General features: G+C 35.6%; 1 long non-coding RNA gene across 1 annotated transcript; it reads left to right on the plus strand.

The window, feature by feature from the left end:
* Positions 1-11,631: 11,631 nt before the first annotated feature.
* On the plus strand, positions 11,632-12,445 carry LOC131034118 (uncharacterized). Its single transcript, XR_009103744.1, has 2 exons — positions 11,632-11,747; positions 11,896-12,445. It is a non-coding gene; the product is annotated as an uncharacterized LOC131034118 (long non-coding RNA).
* Positions 12,446-13,883: the final 1,438 nt, after the last annotated feature.

The following is a 13,883-nucleotide window of genomic DNA, read 5'->3' on the forward strand; positions in this document are numbered from 1 at the left end:
AGCAGTTCAAGTTCATATGTTGTTGTTTTCTAGAGAGAAATTCCTAGGCTTGATGGAACAAATTACAGGGTATGGAAGATTCAGATGGAGACTCATTTGAGATGTCTTGGAAAGGAAATTTGAGAGATCACTGAGAATGGTGTTACATCATTTAATCCGGCATCTGGCAATCCTCTTCTGGAAGGTCTAGATAAGGAGCTTGAGAATGATTGTAGAGCTAGAGAAGCCCTTTTGTGTGCACTTTCTGATTAGCAAATAATGGGACTAATTGACAAATCAATTGCAAAGGCTATATGGTACAAATTGGAGACTCTGAATGAAGGTGACCCTCTTGTTAAAATTGCTAAACTTGATGGTTATCAGGTGAGGTATGAGAACCTGAAGATGGAAGAAGATGAAAGGATTATTGCTTTTATGGAGAGAGTTAATGAGATTGCTTTGGGCATTCAATGTTGTGTTGGATCTCTGAGCGAAGATGAAATAGTTTCTAAAGTACGGAGAGCTTTTCCACCAGCTTGTAAGATGAAGGCTACTACAATTAATGAGCTTAGAACTATCACAAACACCTTTGTTAATAGGGATACCTTAGTTGGGAAATTGTATGCCTTTGAGCTTGAGGAATTTGGACCTTCCGGAGCTCTTAAATCTGAACATGCTTTTCATGCATCTACATCATCTACCGGCAAGAGTGATTGGAAAGATTTATATGTGAAGGAACTAGAGGATATTAAGAAAGAAGATGAAGAGGTTGAGCAACTTGAAGCCATATTTGCTAGAAGAGTACCAAAAGGACCGACAGGAAGTAAGTATGAAGGAAAATCGCCTTTTAAATGCTTTGCATGTAATAAGATAAGTCATTTTGCATCTAGATGTCCTGAAAGGACTTCAAGATTTGAAGAAAGAGATAGAAGATCTTTTAGGCCTAATCATGATTATCAAAACAAGCATAAGTATAGGAGAAACAAAGACAAATCATGTTACTATGTGGATGAGGAAGGTGTGACTGATTCTGATGATGAATCGTCACAAGATTAAGCTAGTGGATCCGGTAATGGAAAGGAATGGGTATTTTTGGCTATCAAGGAAGATGATCTGGTACCTGAAGAGAAGGCCCTTGCTGCTAAAATTGAAGACAAGGATGAATGGGTAATTGGCAGTTTATGTTCACATCATATGACTGGAGATAAAAAGAAGTTCTTATCTATGCAAGAATTTGATGGTGGTCAGGTTAGATTTGGAGATGGCAAAGCATGTATGATCAAGGGAAAAGGAACAATATCATTGGATGGTAAGCATAACACTGATAATGTTTATTATGTTTAAGGTTTAAGGCATAATCTTTTGAGTGTAGGACAGTTGGTGGATAAGGGATTTCAGTTACAGTTCAAGGATGGAAAATTCAAGATTATCAACAGATCTAGATTGGAAATTGCAACTGGTACACAGACTAAAGGTAATATCTTTCATTTGAACTCCGGTGAGAAGACATGGTTGATTGCACAAATTTATGAGAGTTGGCTATGGCATAAGAGGTTGTGTCATGTGAGTTTTGATTGCATTGTGAAGATCAGTTATAATAAGGTAGTTAGAGATATACTTAAGATTGTAAAGCCCTATAATCCGATATGTAAGGAATGTCAAATGGGAAAGCAATTCAGAATTTCTTTCAAGAGTATACAAGACAAATCTAATAATGTTCTTGGTCTTATTCATACTGATTTGTGTAGTCCTGCTAGAATCAAAAGTTTTTCAGGGTGATAGATATTTCATGCTAATCATTGATCACTATTCAAGAATGATGTGGGTTACTTTTCTAAGGGAGAAGTCTGAAGCATTTGCAAAGTTTAAAATATTTAAAGCTAAAGTTGAGACAAAGATATGATTGAAGATTAAATGTTTAAGGTCAGATCGGGGTGGATAATTCACATCTGGTGAATTTAACAGCTATTGTGAGAAGAATGGGATAAGGAGATAGTTGTCTGCACCCCGGACACCTCAACAGAATGAAGTTATGAAAAGGAAGAACAGAACTATCTTGGATGCAACTAGAACTATGATGATGGAAGCTAATCTTCCTCGTATCTACTGGAGAGAAGTTGTAAGCACGGTGGTATACACATTCAACAAAGTTCATATCAAAGGAGATACTGGTAAGATACCTTATGAGTTATGGTATAGTCATACACCGACAGTTAAGTATTTTAGAATCTTTGGTAGTAAATGTTATATCAAAAGAGATGATTCCATTGGAAATTTTGATCCTAGATGTGATGAAGCAATGTTTCTTGGTTATTATAATGAAAGCAAAGCATATAGATGTTATAACAAAAGATTGCGGAGAATTTTGGAGAGCACAAATGTCAAGGTGGATGAGCAGAACATAATTCAAGTCAGAACTTATGAGAGAGAACCGTCAGTGGAAATGATCATAACTGAATCGGTAGCACCTATACCAGAACAAAATGTTGAACCAGTTACTCTAACAGTATCAGAAAATTCAACAGTAACTGAAGATCAAGACAAAGGAACAGAAAATTAAAAGACTCCTAGGTATGTAAGGTTGAATCATTCTGAAGATCAGATCATTGGAGACAAAAGAAAAGGAGTGATGACAAGAAGAAGGTTGGCAGTTGATGAGGTATGTTTTATTTATCAAGTTGAACCGGCATTAGTAATTGAAGCTTGTAAAAATGAATATTGGATGACAACTATGGAAGAAGAATTGGATCAGATAGAAAAGAATAACACATGGACTTTAGTTCCTTGGCCCAATAATAAAAAATGTTATTGGAACTAAATGGGTTTTCAGGAATAAATTGAATGAGGATGCACAAGTTGTGAGGAATAAAGATAGATTGGTTTGTAAAGGATATTCTCAGAAGGAAGGAACTGATTATGATGAAACCTTTGCATAGGTAGCTAAGATTGAAGCTGTGAGATTATTTCTTGCTTATGTTACTCATAAGAATAACAAGGTTTATTAGATGGATGTTTAGTGTCTGTTTCTGAATGGAGATCTTGAAAGAGGAAGTTTATATTGAGCAACCTGATGGATTTTCACTTTCAGATGACAAAAACATGGTTTGCAGGTTAAGAAAAGCTTTATATGGATTGAAACAAGCCCCTAGAGCTTGGTATGCAAGACTGGATAAATATCTTTTGAAGCTTGATTTCACTAAAGGTAATGCTGACAATAATTTATATTATAAGATCATTGATGATGACATATTAATTATTGAGCTCTTTGTTGATGATATCATTTTTGGAGGTGAAGATAAATTGTGTATGGAATTCTCTAACAATATGAAGAATGAATTTGAGATGTCTATGATTGGGGAGATGAAATTTTTCTTAGGTTTGCAATTACTCAAACTGATAAAGGTATTTTCATCTATCAAACTAAGTGTGCTAGAGAGCTGTTGAAGAAATTTGGTATGGAAAATTGTAAACCGGTTAGTACTCCTATGGTTACAAGTGAGAAATTGACAAAGAATGGTGCATCTATATCGGTAAATCCTACTAGGTACAAGTCTATGATTGGTGGTTTGTTATATCTGACTCAGACTCAACTAGATATAATGAATGTAGTTTGTATTGTATCAAAATATCAGAGTGATCCTAGAGAAAATCATGAGATTGCAGTAAAAAGGATTTTCGGGTATTTGCAAGGAACAACTGAATATGGTTTGTGGTATCCTAAAAATGATGACTTTACATTATGTGCATATACAGATGCAGATTGGGCTGTGAATATGTTGATGACTGGAAGAGCACATCTGGTGGAGCTTTCTTTCTTGGAAAGAAACTTGTTTCATGGATCAACAAGTAGTCATGCACCTCTTTATCTACTGTTGAAGTTGAGTATGTTGATGTTGCTACTAACTGTACACAAGTTCTATGGATGAAGCAAATGTTGAAGGATATAAAGGTGGATTGTAATGAACCGGTAGTTATTCACAATGATAACTCTACTGCTATTGATATATCAAAGAATATAGTATTTCATTTTAAGACAAAGCACATATCTATCAAGTATAACTTTTTGAAGGAGAAGGTGGAAGCAAATGAAGTCAGACTGGTTTATGTGAACACTAAAGAGCAGATTGCAGACATTTTCACTAAACCTTTGCCTAAAGAATCATTTGAGTACTTCAGAGACAGATTGGGGGTTTTTTCCCCTCCGATAGAGACCTGAGTGATGTTGATTAACATCAGTCTAGTATGCATTATCAGAATTATTACTCATCTCGGATTGATGTGGTGGTGTTACTACTTAGGGGGAGTAGTTAGTTGTAAGATTCAGAGGAATTATGATTTTTCTTTGATGTTTATGTCAGATTTATGGCATTGATGTCAAGGGGGGAGAGATAAATGTGAAAAATAGAGCTTAACAGAATATTAGTCAAAGGGAGAGTTTGGTTCAGAACTTCATTGCTATATCATTTTGTGGGAGATTGTTGGTTGTCTTCCATTTGGGGAGACTTGTTTGGCATTTCTTGGCACTTGGATGTTTTTTACATCTAGTGTTGCCATCAATGCCAAAGGAGGAGATTGTTGGCAATTTGGAGGAATTGATTATGTGTTGCATTGATGTTTTGTCATTCATGGCAACACCGGTTGTTTTGGTTGTTTACCAGTTTCTGGTTGGTTCCAATAGAGTGGTTGATTATGATATTGATCTGGTAGGATCCAGTATGCTTTGGTTTATGGAATTGGTTTGGATCTGTCATTCATTCTATTTAGATGTGTATCATGATCAGTTGGTTCGGGATTTGATGACTTGGGAGCTATCATTTGTTCTAGTAAGCCTTTTGGTCACCGGTAAGGGTTTTACCGATAGAGCTTTGTTGAAGATCTTTTGATGCATGTGATAAGTGGTGTTGGTGTGGCTTCTAGATGGCTTTTAGGATGTTGTTGGTTATCTTTTCCGTGTTCCAGTTCATCGGTGGTGTAGGATTTGGTTTATGGCGACCTATTTTGGGTCCAGTGTTATTTAGGTTATGGACCGGTTTATGTAACGTGTTGGAGGATGTTCCTAATGTGTTATCGAAAAGATTTAATGATTGGTTTACATTGTTTTTGGCCTAAGACAACTTGGTTGATCATTGGATTATGGGTTTATATTGTGTACTTATTGTATTATCTTTTAGGTGGCCAACCTAATTGTTTAGGTCCCGGGTTGGTATAAATATGATGTAAGATCTCTTTGTAGATCATGTATGGTATGGGCATATGGGATTATCGTTATCTGGGTGCGAATAATGTTGTAATGATATGCAGAAGAATTGGTCGATCATAGGTGATCGAATTGGTTTTATAAGAGAAGTTTAAGGCCTCTGGTATTGAGCTTAATCGAAACTGTACTCAGGCATAGGAGATTCTATACTTGCAGTTCACTCTTCTTTTTGGATTGTAGTCTGATGTTTATGTAGTCAGTGAGGCTCCTTTTTGTGATGAGTAGTGCGCTCTAGGTTGTTGGCCTTCCTCCATGTGTAGGCCCCTCATATTGTATTCACGTACTTACTGTAGAAGTATTATCTGACTGTGGGTAGGCTTCCCATCGTGGTTTTTCCCTTCACCGGGTTTCCCATGTACAAATCTTGGTGTCATGTGTTATGGATGGATGGTAACTATTCTGTGATTTATGTTTATGTTTAAATGATTTATCACTCATTCTGGTATTTGGTTTATGCATTTTGGTATTAAGTTAATATGTTCTGGTAATAAGGATTTAAATGCTTAAAGTTCTATAATCAGGTGACAACTAATTCACCCCCCCCCACCTCTTAGTTGTCCTCAGGTTATCTAAGTTGTTTAACAGTTGCAACACCAGATGCAAATGCCATTTTGAAATTAGGGTATGAAAAATAGCTTGTACACGAGTAAATTCCTTCTCAAATTCAACCATATGCTAGGAATCACTTCAAGCTCAGTTATCACTACTCAATCTCATTCGCCTTACTCTTCTTCTCTTTCTCTTCATTCGCAATGTGAAGAATGAATGATAGAAATTCCTTTTTATCCACTGAAAACCTAACTTTAAGTTGTAATAAATGCACAACCCTAAAGGCTTTTCGGATACCCTATTTCTTCAAGAATTCATCACCGGATACTCAGATAGGTATGTAATCTTCTGCATATCAACTGCACAGCTAATCTCCATCATCTGCAACCATCCTCGACTAGTTATAGATCTCCAAAAGGGGGTTTTAAAGATCTGCATGAAAAACTTCCCCCTAAGGCCAAACTGTCTTAGTTACCGGATGATGTTCCAACACCGGAATCAGGTGTGGAGCCATTCTGAACATTTGAATCTTCCTTCTTAACCAACATCTTCTTATTCTTCTCTCTAACTTCTTCAACCTTTTCTTTTCCCTTTTCATCTGATTTGTTCCTGTCTACCGGAGCATTCTTGCTTACATAATTGTTTATGCTATATTTTGCAATGTGGTCGGATTTGTTGCATGCATAGAAAACAACATTTCCTTGTATAGGTCTGAAGTTCATTTGATTTTGTCTCATTCTGCATTGATTAGAAATCTGTCTAAACATTCCACAAGCATAGCATCTCTTATTCTCAAAATTATTCATCATTGTTCTGCACATGTTTGACTTATGACCAAAGTTGTGATGGTCTGATGAAAGAATAAGTATCTGGTCAACTACTAAGAGGGGGGCAGTGAATCAGTAGATAGAAAAATTGATACTAACTTCACCAATCTCAAAATCAATCTCTCAAAGTAAACTTAGAACTATCAATGTAATACCATTGTCAAGATAAAAACTCATAAGATAAACCAGTTGATTGTTACAACAAATTAACAATAAACAACTTCAAACTCATAAACATCCAAATGTTTTTTCATATGTCAACAGACTTCATTTCTCAATGCTTCCGGTTATCATGACTTATCAAAGTAGTTAAGTAAATCAACCATAAGAACATAACCACAAAAACATTCACCACTTGACACAAATATTTTTGACGTGGAAACCCAAATGGGAAAAACCACTGTGAGATGAGAATCACAAGATAACTATCCGAACTCTTCTGAAGTTTGCCTTGTTAGGAGCCTATCATGTTAAAGCTTTACAAAAGTCTTGTTAAGAATAGATCCTGTTAGGGACCACCCGGTTAATGGATTGACTACAATACCTTGTTAGAAGCAATACCCTGTAAGGAGTAACCTCGGTAGAGGATTTGAAAATCCAAGCTAATGGATCACCTTATTAGAGGATTTGAATAACACTAAGCTTGTTAGAGCTTACCCAGTTAGGGGATTTCAATTATGTTGTAATTGTTAGAAAACAACAGGAGATTGTTGATCTGTCTTAATAGCACTACACTTGCTTAATCAGATCATTTCCATGCTCCTATTTGCCTTTACTCAAACCACAGATACGTCATCTGGTTCGGCAACCACACACTCAACTGATCTTTGCCAACACTGAAACTAAACAACTTCATCGATCTTATAAACAAATCAATTAGGTCGGTAACACAACAAAAACCTAATTATCATAGAGATTACAAACAAGTCGGTTCAAGTATGATCATTAGATTACATACCAATCTCTGCACATCAATCAAGAAAACCTCGATCGCTCCTTGATCACCGCTTCATCGATCTTATTAACTCATCACGTGCTCTGTATTATATGCAGTATACTTGCTCATTCCCTAGACAAAAATTGTTACATCAACGCGCCAAAATCACTTGAAATTGTCTTCATACAATAATCATACGTGTCATAATCATTGTCGCTCATCATCAGATTGTAAACCAATATAACCAATTCACCAAACTTAATTGGTCAAGGTTTATCAAAAACAACAAGTAGGGTTTACCGGTTACCGGTTCAACTCTCCAATATATAGCAATACTGGTTCACTCCATAAATTCTTCCTACCGGTTATAGTTTCCTTCACTAGCTCATCCTATCAGTTACAAAATAATATTACAACAATATCAACAATATCATTACCGGTTAATTGACATCAATAACAACATAGCATATCATTAATGAAATCTTCATGCAAATGCCAACAAGTTGTTGCATATGAAACATTGAACAATAAAGGTAGAACCATTATTCATCATCCTACTATTCATCTTATGTCTGCATTGACTTTCCATATGACCAAATTTTCCACAAACAAAACATTTTCCTTTGAATTTATAGGCATTAGTCTGTCTTACCAGATGTCTCTTGTTCTTTTGATGATTGCTTTGTCCAGCACCAGAGGATTCTCCTTTCTCATATCCAATTCCTCGCATGTCTTTCCCATGTCTTTGACTTTCTAGCATCTCATCTAACCGAACTGAGATAGAATTGAATTTTTCTTTGTACTCATTAGCAATAGAAAGCCCATCTCTTAGAATTATGATCTGCCTTTCAAGTTCTTGTCCATCATTCTTGGATTGCACCGATTCAAGTTTCAACTGATCATTCTCATAGTTCAATCTGCAACATTCATGAGATCTATCCTTCAATGACTGAGTCATATTTTCCTCATTCTTCCTTTTGTCTTCAATCTCCTTTGTCAGCTTCATCACAATGGATTGCATTTCATTCTTCAGGACTGCATTCTCTCTAGTAAGCTTCTCACATTCATTTGTCTTGTCTTGTAGGGCTTGATTGTCAATGCTTTGTTCTTCTTTCTCCTTGAGTTTATCCATCAGTTCATTTCTTTTCTCTCTAGATGTGTTGACTTGTTCTTTCAAAGATTCAATGAAATTTTCAGTTGCTTCCAAATTTCTTCTCAAGCTGCTCTTCTATTTCATAGTTGCATCAAGTTCTTGAAGTACCACAGTAAGTTGCTTCTGCAAACCATAGTCCATTGATTCAATCTTCTGGATCTTCCTTAAGTTGTTAGGCTTCTTCTGAGGAACTAATCTTTGATACCAATTGTTGGAATCAATGAACACTGAGAGGGGGGTGAATCATTGTTTTGCAATTTACAAACTTATTAATTTGATTCTTAAACCCATCGGATGCATAAGAATGAAAGTAAAGTGCAGAAACATAAAGCAATCAACCACACAACCATAACACCAATATTTTTGCATGGAAACTTGGAAAGGGAAAAACCATAGTGAGATTTGAACCCACAATATTATTATACTATGGCCAAGAGTATTATAATATTACATGAAGGGAATGCACTTGCATTCAGGCACACTACCTAGAGCTCAAATAAAAAATAGGGCTACAACCCGAAGGAAGGCTCACTACCTTACAAGAAATTACAACTGATTACAATAATGAATGAACTAAAGTATATCATCTACAAAAGCCAAAAATAAGTTCCGATTAGGCTCAAATTGACTTCTGCAACTGTTCTTATCTGCTTTGTTTTCCTGCTCTGTCATACACCAGAGCACCTAAACCTCCAATCACATTCACCAAACTTCGCACATTCGCTCATACAGACTTCTCATACCTATCTCATCAATCAAAACCCTCAAATGGATCGGTCTTATATATTTGCATCATCAAAATGAATCATTTCTCATGTCAGCTTCCAAAAACTACATAACACGAAACATGAAACTTGTAACCTTAAGTCGGCTCAATCCGTCCACAAATCCACATGCAGACCTAAACAGAATGATAAAAAGATTCACACAAGTTGGCCCAATCACCTCGAACACAAAACCAATCATCAAAATCAACCCAAAGATTTTGCATCACATGTTACACCAAAATAGCTCTGTTCTAATTGAATTACCGGATATTGGACCTTCAATCTCTCTCAAGAATCAACATTGGATATTAGGATTAAAAGATAATTTGCCTCGAACATCGAATCAACTGCCTCTATCGCTGCAACCAAAGTTACACAACTAAAGTCAAGATATGCAAACTGTACATATGCTCTATCGTTTACAGTGTTCCACCTTCCAAACTTATGCCTTATGAACAATATGACTTTTGGTAAATCAAATCTTTGTACACCGAATATAATTTATTAACTAGGTTTCCATCAATGACAACTCCTAAGCATCAATTATACATCAATCTTCATCGGAATAGTGTCTTGCCAACACACACAACCAACAGCCAAAATCACTCTGCACGATCCGCACAATGAATCTTCACACATTACTGTTGATAAGCATTGTTCTAACAGAAAACCTGTCTACTGGATTCCAACTCACCCAAGACTCAACACGGAAGCACACAAACTTGGAATAAGGCAATTTACACATCCATAATACATCTCTGAGATTCGCAACACCAAATATTAAACATAACTGAATTGCCAACCACAACACTGTACACTCTATCGGATGACCCATTCTTTTAACTGTACCTCAATCAATCTTCCGATATGAATGAATCATGAATTGCGGATTGGATATCTGACTCAAGTTTCCATCAATGACAACATATGATCATCAATGCAGTGTTCGATCATCAATGCAATGTCTCTTGCCAACACCTTTTACTGGCATATGCATTGGCCAAGTTCCTATTATGATGTCGCAACTTATTTGTACTATTTATGATTTCTTGTAGGATGCGCACCTCACCTTTGACGATGCGATGGATGAACCCCTTTCGACCGCCACCACAAAGAAATCACCCATGGAGTTGCCTATGGTATGTCTCATACTTTCTATTATATCCATTGTACCAGCATATTTATTGTGCAAGATTTTATTGTAATGGTGCAACTCATATGTTTTCTCTATGGTTTCGTGTAGGATGAACACCTTGTGAATACCAACACGATGGTATCATTCGTAGAGCAGCCTTTGGTACGTCTCATTCTTTCCTTTATATGCATTGTACCATCCTATTTATTGTCCAAGTTCTTGTTGTATCGGCGCCTCTCATCTATTTTCTTTGTGGATTGTTGCAAGAGCAACACCCCTCGATCACCAACATGCTGGAAAAATAGCTTGTGGTACATCTCATATTTTTCTTCATATATGTTACAACAACATATTTATTGGGCATGTTCCTATTGTATTGGTGCTACTCATCTATATTGTTTGTGGGTTCGTGTAGGATGATGACCTCCACTATGTGAAGACGAAGAAAGTGCCCGTGAAGAAGCCTACCGTTGGAAGGTGGTCAAGCGCAAGGCTTCGATCCCTTGGAATCACGCCTCCCGAGATACATAATAACCCTAGGAAAAGAAGTAGATTCTACAAAGGCATTTCCTCTGTTGCACAAACTAGACAGTGGAGGAGATGATGAATATATTATTTTATTGTGTACCCCTCTCAATATTTGATTTGACATTTCTAGACACTTGCTTACTTCAACTGAACAATTTGTTTTAGTTAGTATGTTTGATTACTTTGGTTATAAATGTGAACATTTTTTTCACATATTGTTGGTTGGATATTTCTAGACACCATCTGTTTACTTCAGGTGAACAATTTGTTTCACATATTGTTGGATATCACTGTATTGTTTGTTTAATTGTCGATGTACTCTTGTTTTATTGTTCAAATATCATTATTTTCTTGCATTGTTGAATAAGCTTGTACTCTTCGATTATTGTGTGAGATGCAAATTGTGTTTTCCATATGGAATATGTGAGAAACACATTGTGTATTGTTTGTATGTTATTTATGCAATTGTTTCAATTGTGTGATGTGGAGGTAGAATTCCATATAGGTGGGGACGTAAAAAGAAAAAAAAATTCTCATCTTCGTTTGGCACCCTGGACGAACATTACTGGTTCTAACTTTTTTGACCAAAAAAAGGGCTGCAAACATTATACCAAGGTCGGTATGAAACACCTCCCAAAATGGCCCATGTTACTTTTGATGAACATTCAATTTAATCTACACGTGTCATTGATGGAATTAGATTAGCTATTTTTTTAAGTATTGACTTTGTGTTTTTTTGTTTTTTGTGGGGGATCTCTACCAGTTGTTTAGTGGACTGGTCACTAGCATTTCGCTGAAGGCAACTGAGAGAACAGGAGCAAGAGGTGCAAGAGATGTTGGTTTTGGGTTATTTTTTCCTTTCTCAGTATGATCACAAGATGCAAGAGGCTATCATATTTGCACACAGGTGTGGTGCAATAAGAAAAACGCAAATAGGATCTCTCCCAACATTGCCAGATATAAATCTTTGATGCACTAGATTGTAAAGATGAAACGTCCAGTTGATATTTCCGAGTCTCTATGTATATCATCGATACCTATAGGGTGCTCAAAGTCTCTTTTGTAAAAAACAAAAAAACAAAAAAAAATGTACAAGTGTTGTTCAGTAGAATTCTTTTCATGGACATTTCTTGTTTTCAAGTCTATAGTAACACATTTGAAATTTGTTGATGTCATAGATGACAAGTATAAGTTTAGGTTGTTTATTGCTTCTTTGTAGAGTTGCTTCTTCGCATTATGATGTCTGAACATGCAATTTCCGTCCATGTATAACTCGTTGCATTACAAGGAATGCTATGCTTTATTTGGCCTAACTAGAAAATAATTAAAGACATGGAGCCTCCAGCTTGGGAATAATGTCAGTTGTAACTCAGTTGCATGCAAGTTGTTTGGTTTGATGTTATATACGTTTGTTGATGGAGATGTAAAAATTGCTTTTATACTGATCAAATTGTGCATGTCCATTATATGCCTTGTTATCTTTCTTCTTTAACGTCTCTTTGAATACAAATGAAGGTTTTTAATACATCATAATTTCCACCTACTCGTCTCATTGATGTTAACGGTTATGTGGCATTGTTCAATATTGTTGCTTATGGAAACAAGATAAAATCAGCAGTAAAATAATTTTCTGTTGAATGCTTTCTAAAAATACATAAACTCGTAAGTTATAAATTTACTATTTTACTAAACATCTATTCTTATCTGTTCTTTGGTTCTTTAAATCTAAATTTAAATCCAGGTCTCCTGAATGTTATTTTGTGTTATTTGCTTGTTTAAATCTAAATTTAATGTTTTAAGTGTTAATGGATGGATGAATTTATAACCGAACAATGAAATTGAGTATGTCGAAAATTGCACCAATGAGTTAATAAGAGCATTTAAACCCCTCATAAATACAGAAAGAAGAAGATTTTGTAGAAATTTTGGCTGTCTAACAACATGCAAATCTTCAATATGTTGCTTAAATAAGACTTTCCAAGAACGCACACAATCACCTCACTATAGAATTCAAACTAATATCCTTGATGATATTCTCCTATTTTTGACTTCATTAAATCACCGAAACTGTTATTATTTTCGAGTATTATCGAAAAGTCCCCTTTTTACTATATTGGGAAAGTCGAGCCCACTATCGTGATAAATATTTTGTGTTATCTCCTTTGATTCATTTTTGTTTGAGATCATGCCAAACAATACAGAACTAATCCATGAGTCTGAAATCATTGTATTAAAAAAATCTGGTGTCTTTGTGTATGTGAAATCATGTAAACTTGGGTAAGGGTTTTAGAGGTTATCTTGGCCCGAGGTAATGGCGAGAAACTTAAAGGTTTGGTGACCTACTAAAGGTTGGACAAAAAAGGATTGTTTTCCCATTGGTTAATAGTTGGAGGGGATGTAGAGAGAACTATTATCCTTGAATGATGCTCTTTGTTGAATGCATCATTCAGCGTTATATCATTGTATACGAAGCAAGGAAATTTTATGACAATGTGGTATAAAAGGAATCCTTCAAGTTTAAGAGAAAGTAATATGATTGGTGTAAGAAATAGTTTTGTAATTTTGGTAATAACAAAAAAATAGGGAGTGAGCTTGTTCTATTGCTACATTAGAAACACAGTGAGAAATATAGAAGATTTTTACCTATGTAGAGAATAACAGAATTTGGAACAAAATGTAAACATGTAAAATATGAAAAAGATAAAACATATTGCAGCTATGTATTTACAGTTGAAAATTTGTTTCATCTAA

Source organism: Cryptomeria japonica, chromosome 10 (assembly GCF_030272615.1).
Source record: "Cryptomeria japonica chromosome 10, Sugi_1.0, whole genome shotgun sequence".
Lineage (NCBI taxonomy): Eukaryota > Viridiplantae > Streptophyta > Pinopsida > Cupressales > Cupressaceae > Cryptomeria > Cryptomeria japonica.